The sequence below is a fragment of the Asterias amurensis genome, chromosome 12 (assembly GCF_032118995.1).
Source record: "Asterias amurensis chromosome 12, ASM3211899v1".
NCBI lineage: Eukaryota > Metazoa > Echinodermata > Asteroidea > Forcipulatida > Asteriidae > Asterias > Asterias amurensis.
This window is the reverse complement of record NC_092659.1, coordinates 11,516,790-11,524,655: the sequence shown is the minus strand read 5'-3', so window position 1 is coordinate 11,524,655 and position 7,866 is coordinate 11,516,790. Positions and strand designations below refer to the sequence as shown.

Genomic DNA, 7,866 nt, shown 5'->3' with positions numbered 1-7,866 from the left:
GTAACGCACTACTGTACGGACTTCCAAAACATCTGCTCCATAGGCTGCAAAAGACACAAAACTCAGCTGCCCGTCTTGTTGTGCAAGCAAGCTGGTCAGCATCCATCAATCCAATACTTAAAGAACTTCACTGGCTGCCCATCAATGAGCGTATTGTTTATAAGATTCTCTTGCTAACCTACAAGTCTTTGTCTGGTTTAGCACCGCAATATTTATCGTGCCATGTCAAATATTCTGTTCCGGGAAGAGTCGGCCTCCGATCATCGACAGACATGAAACTGGTAGAGTTTAGAACGAACAGATCATGGGGGATAGATCCTTTGCTGCAGCATAATTATCATTATCATTATCATTATCGGTGTCGGTGTCGGTGTCGGTGTCGGTGTCGGTGTCGGTGTCGGTGTCGGTGTCGTTGTCGTTGTCGTTGTCGTTGTCGTTGTCGTTGTCGTTGTCGTTGTCGTTGTCGTTGTCGTTGTCGTTATTGTTATTATTGTTATTATTGTTATTATTGTTATTATTGTTATTATTGTTGTTATTGTTGTTATTATTGTTATTGTTAATATTAATATTATTATGATTTTTATTATTATTATTATTATTATTATTGTTGTTGTTGTTGTTGTTGTTGTTGTTGTTGTTGTTGTTGTTGTTGTTGTTGTTGTTGTTGTTGTTGTTGTTGTTGCTGTTGCTGCTGCTGCTGCTGCTGCTGCTGCTGCTGCTGCTGCTGCTGTTGCTGTTGTTGTTGTTGTTGTTGTTGTTGTTGTTGTTGTTGTTGTTGTTGTTGTTGTTGTTGTTGTTGTTGTTGTTGTTGTTGTTGTTAATAATATTGTTGTTGCTGCTGCTGCTGCTGCTGCTGCTGCTGCGTGCCTGGATGTCTGGATTCTCACACGCCGGTCACCTACACGTGATCCACGCTGTACCACATGCGGTGAGCGTGCAGGTGTTGGAATGTCAGATTGACTTTACGACGAATAATGAAACAGGAGTGGTATAATAATCCCAACTAGCAAATCTCAACATTTTAAATAAAATAAAAATCATGATCATACGACCTTCCTGTCCAAAATAATATGTAATTTTCGATGACCTTGACACTATAAATTTTACGACCCGTTTTGAAAAACATAAACGCTAGAAAAATTTACTTTCAAAAGTGCGACGTCTCACACACTCATTAAAACAACTATTTTTTACGAAATGAAAACATAAAACTTTTAACCCCGGCGTAGTCGGACCAACAATAGGTAAATTTTACAAACAATCCAATGATAAGTTTAATTATAATGTTCGTTCCGTCTCGACAGGGTGCAACGCATCACGTAATCCCCGACCAAGTTTAACTGAAAGATTAATCCTTTATCATTCAGAATTATTTGGGTTTGGAGTAATTCAACCTTGAAAACCCCCGAAATGTTGATGAAAATCAGACACTGTTTTTTCGAACTTCGATAACAATTCTACTGGATAAAACATTGGCCCCATACACATAGCCGAGTGGCTACAATCGTCATAGCTTGGCTTTCTACGCGTGCCGTGTAAGAATTACACACTCAAGCTACTCACAAAATATTTACGACAAGTCGCGAGTTTGTTCACGACTAGTCGCAGAATTATTCACGACGTCGTAAAAAATATTCGCAACTAGTCGTGAAAATATTCGCGACTATAGTCGTGAAAATATTCGCGAAGTCGCCAAAATATTCGCGACTTGTCGTGAATAAATATACGACGTCGTGAAAATATTCGCGACTAGTCGTGAAAACATTCGCGACTAGTCGTGAAAATATTCGCGACGTCGCCAAAATGTTCGCGACTTGTCGTGAATAAGTATACGACGTCGCGAAAATATTCACGACTGGCTGTGTCCCTTCAGGGCCACCATAGGTTTGTCTCTTCCACGCAATGAATATGAAAAATCTCCCCCAAAAAACCAATGGGAGCGTGGAAGCGCCGCCCTGTTTATAAATATTCATCGCACTCTGTGACCTTTGTACATGTACACGCAAAAGACGATCACAATTATCATGTATGTACGAACCATTGATCTCCAGATCATTGGGGTCAACGATACCGAGTGGATTTTGACTGGTTTATGGGTGGGGCTAGGACGGACTTGGACTTGAGTCAAGTCTAGCTGTAGCGTGAATAGTGATGAGGGGGTGTGTGTGGGGGGGGGGGAGAAAGGTATTTTGGAAACGACGGTGCGGCTTTGGCTTCGACTATTCAGCTTGTCAGTAGTTTTTTTAAAACGTGCGTTGATTTTGTTGTACGGAGCCTGTGCATGTGGACAGAACCAGATGGTGGAGCCGTGCCAGTTCCAGATAATTAATTGTAAAAGGCATCTTTATTTTGGGTTGGGTGCGGCAGTATAGTGCGTGTGTGTATAGACTACATATATGCGTGGACGTCGTGTACTGCTGTGTGGTGTGTGTGTGATCTGAAATCGACTTTTTAAAAGATTTTCTTCAATCAAGTGTACGTTGTGGTAAGTTTTTTGTGGTGGTGGTGCCCTCGTATATTTAAGAAATAAGTACAGGTTAATTATTTCTACTTTCTCGACTATATCCTTAGTTGCGATAACGTAACCCTTCTGCCGCCGTCGTCGGCAGGAGGGTTACGTTATCGCAACGACTATATCCTATATCTCGTAGGAGGTCCTGTTTTCGAGGTGCCCCTAATATCGTGGCAAATCTTTTACCTCTCTGTGCGTGATGTAAACAGTCCCAAGATAAAAATTGTGTGGTTTTATTCGCCAAACAAAGAGTCTCCTCTCCCTTGACAAAAACTTAGAAACACGTAAGGCTCCACTGGATATTTGCACTTGTAAATGCAAAAAGTTTGGTATTTTAGGCATTTCTACAAGGTACACAAATATGTCATAATGTTGAGGCCATATAAAAATATTTGCCCACCGAAAAAGTTTCATCAAACGCTATTTCTATTCACAATTCATGATGATCAAAATCATGTGACTGAATGTTTTGCTGAGCATTCTTGAAAAAAAAATACCGAGGCTTAAAGAAGCCATGTGCCTTATATCATTTTCGGAGATTTTTATTTTGTAACCCTCGTATCAATACTATTATTTATATTAAAAATTTAAACATCAGCTTGTTGATTCAATTACCACTGTTTATTTATACGCTTTATTATAAATATTAAGAAAAAAAATAGGAAAAAAATAAATAGAAATCAGATTTTGAAGCCAGTAATTATTCACACTTGTTATATTTTTTTTATTTTTTTTTTATTTTTTGCAAGTTACCATGGTAATTTTAAAAATTTAATAAAAAAATATTTTGAATAAAATGAAGGCAACTGCTGGCTATACAGTCATACACAGAGTCTCAAAGAACACTTGTAGTCACTGCAGATGTTTCTTCCATGTATGGCTTCACCGGGAAACCATACTTTCTCGTTTGCCGTGAAAACAGGAAAAACTCAAAACAAATGGGGCCAGTTGAAGTCATCCAAGATCGGTGTGTGGTGTGAACATTTCAATGTCCATCAAGTTTTAATACATGTTTGCATACTTCGTACAAAATGAAGATAATTAGGGCATCGGTTGATATATGGCATCATTATTTCCCAATTCAAAGAAAAAGGCATAATAGCGTGATAACTGGTAAGCAGAGGATCCTCTTACCAGTTTTCATGCCATAGAATAGATGCCATTCATTATCATCCTCCGCTTACCAGTTTTCATGCTATTTATTAATTTTGATTAATAAATACCTTGGACAGTTTCAAGTCTCTGATTGGTCAAAACCCGGTCACGTGTGGGAGTGTTAACGGTGGTGTAAAGACCGGCTTTGGAAAATAGCGAATAAGTCAGTGGCCACTAAATCAGCATACATTGTGTAAACCTTGCGCGTTGCACTGTATCAGCATACATTGTGTAAACCTTGCGCGTTGCACTGTATCAGCATACATTGTGTAAACCTTGCGCGTTGCACTGTATCAGCATACATTGTGTAAACCTTGCGCGTTGCACTGTATCAGCATACATTGTGTAAACCTTGCGCGTTGCACTGTATCAGCATACATTGTGTAAACCTTGCGCGTTGCACTGTATCAGCATACATTGTGTAAACCTTGCGCGTTGCACTGTATCAGCATACATTGTGTAAACCTTGCGCGTTGCACTGTATCAGCATACATTGTGTAAACCTTGCGCGTTGCACTGTATCAGCATACATTGTGTAAACCTTGCGCGTTGCACTGTATCGCACGCTTATTTATTATATCCCTGTAAGTTTCACATTGCAACTTTGCGCACTTCGTGTACGCGCGCTGAAAATGTATCAATTTTGAGTGCGCGCGTGTAACGTGTGCGCGTATAAACTGACGACCCCGAGCTCGTACGCGCGTTTTAATGCACAAGGACCAGCTATCGTCCAATCATTTGCCTCATTTGACCCCAGTGAAGGCGCTGAACAGATCATTATTTCAAAGAGTCAGTAATGTGATTAACGCACGAAAGAGATGGGAACCATCAAAAGCTCGAATATGGCCCCTGAACTTGTCTGGAAGTGCCGCCGAGAGAAAAATTACAATTTTAGCTGTTTAATTCGCTACAAAAGGTATTTATTAATGGGAATAACAGTGCGAGTACCCGGTCTTCACTGCGTGGTAATGACCTTGGTTGGTGGCTGGCGCTGTTAACGGACCTCACTGATGCCAATCTCACACAAACATATTGCATTTGTGAAGATCAAGGCATTAAAAAGTGTGATACAAGTTTAACTATAAAATAACGACACATTGTATAAAAAACATCTTTATGGTTCAATGTTTTTGAACTACGTCATCACTTAACGTCCAACTAAACACCTTGTTTTTGTAATTAACAAAAAACACTATGTCTAGTTAAAAAAAAATGTCTGTTAACCCTTGAAGATGTTTTTGGAGTCGAAAATATGTAATTTCGATATCCAAGTATTTTTGGGGAACATTTACATGAAACTTTGATCCAATAAAACACTGATTCAAAATAAAGAGTACATGTGTAAATAATTTCTGTTACAGACTGTCATGCACTGTGTTTTATTACAAGATGATCGTAACCCACTTTAAGGCTGCTGAGACATTTCACGATTCCCATTACATCAACAAATAGCGATGCACTTTCACTCACATGATTGTGAAAGAAAAAAAGAAAAAAAAACTGAACGTGCGGACGTAAAGTGGGACAAAAAAAATTCAGGTGCCAAGTTATGGTCGTATAAGTTAGCATTAACTACTAATTATTTCAACTAAATTCAAACCAGTTTTTATGGTGTTAATACTGCTCTTCGGGTGGTATTTGCTGTTGGTGCCGAGTTTTGTTTGGTGGACCAAAATAGGCCGGTGCTGAGTTTGTTTGGTGCCGAGTTTGTTTGACCAAAACAGGCCGGTGCCAAGTTTATTTGGTGCGGACATTCTTGGTGCCGAGTTTGCGAGGTGCCAAGTTTGCGAAGTGCCGAGTTTGCTGGTGCCGAGTTTGCAAGGTGCGAAGTGTTCACTACCCATGTTTTCAAACCCAACCAAACTTTGATTGCCATCAGCGCCATTTACCGCGAGACTGTGCAAGCTCCCACCGGTGATAGAAGCCCTGCTGTTTACTCACAGTCTGTATTTTTAATCAGGCTTAATCATGCTGAGAATTAAGCATGTTAAGTTTCCTGTCGTAGGGTATGCTCAAACATTTATAAAATGATGAATTTTGTAACAATGAGTCTAAGAAACATCATCCAACCTCTAAATTTCAAATCAAAATTATCATCTGCTAGATTGAGTTTCATTATCCTTATAGTCACTAAATAGATCACTTGTTGTGGTTGCTATTTGGGATTCTATGGTGTGACAATATGGGGGAAAAATGTAAAAAATTAAGTGAAAATGAAAATAAAAATCTTTTTTGATTAACTGCAGGCAGTAATAAATTCTGATAAACGTAATAGATAATATGTCTACATTAGAGAGAAAATATTACTCCTGAAACCAAACATTGCTGGTCTGAAATGGGGGAAACAGATTGTTTTGAAGGGTTGGTGCTTTAATTATAAAGGCAGTGGTCACTATTGGTAATTGTCAAAGACTAGCCTTCACAGTTTGTGTATCTCAACATGCATAAAATAACAAACCTGTGAAACGTTGAGCTCAATCGGTCATCGAAGTTTCGAGATAATAATGAAAGAAAAATAACCCTTGTCACACGAAGTTGTGTGCGGTTATTATGATTGATTTCGAGACCTCAAGTTCTAAATCTGAGGTCTCGAAATCAAATTTGTGGAAAATTACTTCTTTCTCAAAAACTATGGCACTTCAGAGAGAGCTTTCTCACAATGTTTTATACCATCAAAAACTCCTCATTTCTCGTCGCCAAGAAAGGTTTTATGCCAATAATTATTTTGAGTAATTACTGAAAGTGTCCACTGCCTTTAAGGGGGTAGAGGTGCTTTACTGTTATGCCTTGCGATATCTCCGGATTCTAACCAAGTAGCCATTGTCTTGGGACAAAAATTTGTTTAATAGTAATTGAATGAGCTTTTTTATTTATTTTGCACGCCATACTAGCTTCTGAATATTCAATAAAATACTGTAACGTCGACTCAAGCGGTCTTAAGTCTTCGCTGCAGCTCATCAAATATCAATAATGGACAAAATAAAAGAAATAACTGTTTTGAAGCAAAATGTCTCGTTGATTTAAGGATAATGGTTTTTTTTGATCCCTTCTCTCTCTTGTCGATTCTACTCCTTTTAATGATTCAGTTTAATTCTTTCCTTTTATTAACATATATCTTAAAGTCACCTGGAAGTGGTATTTGTACAAAATAAAGCTTTTGCCACCAATATGTGTTTTGATGAGTGGAATGTGAATAAACAGTTAACTAAGGTTTTTAAAAATCAGTTCTTATGTTATTTACAAATTTAAGAGTAGAACCCGACCCGAGAGGGCGCTGTTCGTGACATCAATCAAGGCAGACTTTGCCTGTAATGCGTAGAGTAAACACAATTGCAAAGTACATGTACGGACAAAGTCGTGAGTTTGTACGTTTCTAAAAAAGTTTTTTTTTTTCTTTTTTTTTTCGGCAATGCCGACCAGGTGTATTGCTGCTGAATGCAGAAAAACACTTTTTGAAACGTACCAACTCATGACTTGGACGTTCGTGTACTTGTACGTGTGTTTACTATACGCATTGCAGGCAAAGTGTGCCTCGATTGACGTCACAAAAGGGGTAGGTGGAGTCAGCCCCCCCCAAACAACTTTATATATTTTTTCAAGGTATAAATCGTGACAAACAATTACTAAGAATTTTTTTTTTATTGTTCGTAAGCATGTATACTCTTAATTTTGAAAGAAAAAAAAATCTGTTTCCAGTTGACTTTAAGTCAAGCCCTGGGTTCGCAATTACTGACCTGTTCTATAGGAACGCTCCTTCCTCATAGCCCGACAAATCACTTCTAACAATGCAGCCCAAAAATGCGAACTGTTTCGCCACAATACCAACCAATGAAAGGTTTGAAAACACGATGTCGCTCAAACGTCGCCAAGCATTGGCACTGTAAATAGTGGATTATCTCTTGCAACAGAAAAACAAAACTTTTAAGATTTCAACACATGATGAAGTGTAAGTATCATTGTAAAAAAAGTTGGATAGATGATTTGTTTCTAAATCAATTAGTTTTTGATTGTGAACAATTTTTCTGTTATCCTACTGAAAACACATGACACCAGGATATATTATATAGCAGTGTACACTGTACTACTTGGCTTGGTACTGAATTAGTTAAAGCTGAATCTGGATCAGCTGCAGCAGTGCAAGCAATCTCCAAATTTCAGATTTGGGATGTTTAGGTTGCAGGTGTAGATGGTCTAGGTGT

General features: G+C 38.4%; 1 protein-coding gene across 1 annotated transcript in view; it reads left to right on the top strand.

The window, feature by feature from the left end:
* The first annotated feature begins 2,201 nt into the window (after positions 1-2,201).
* LOC139944853 (phospholipid scramblase 1-like) overlaps positions 2,202-7,866 on the top strand; it is a 75,042-nt gene continuing 69,377 nt past the window's right edge. The window contains 1 exon segment of the mRNA XM_071941986.1: positions 2,202-2,485. The gene's annotated coding sequence lies outside the window, so the exon portion shown is untranslated.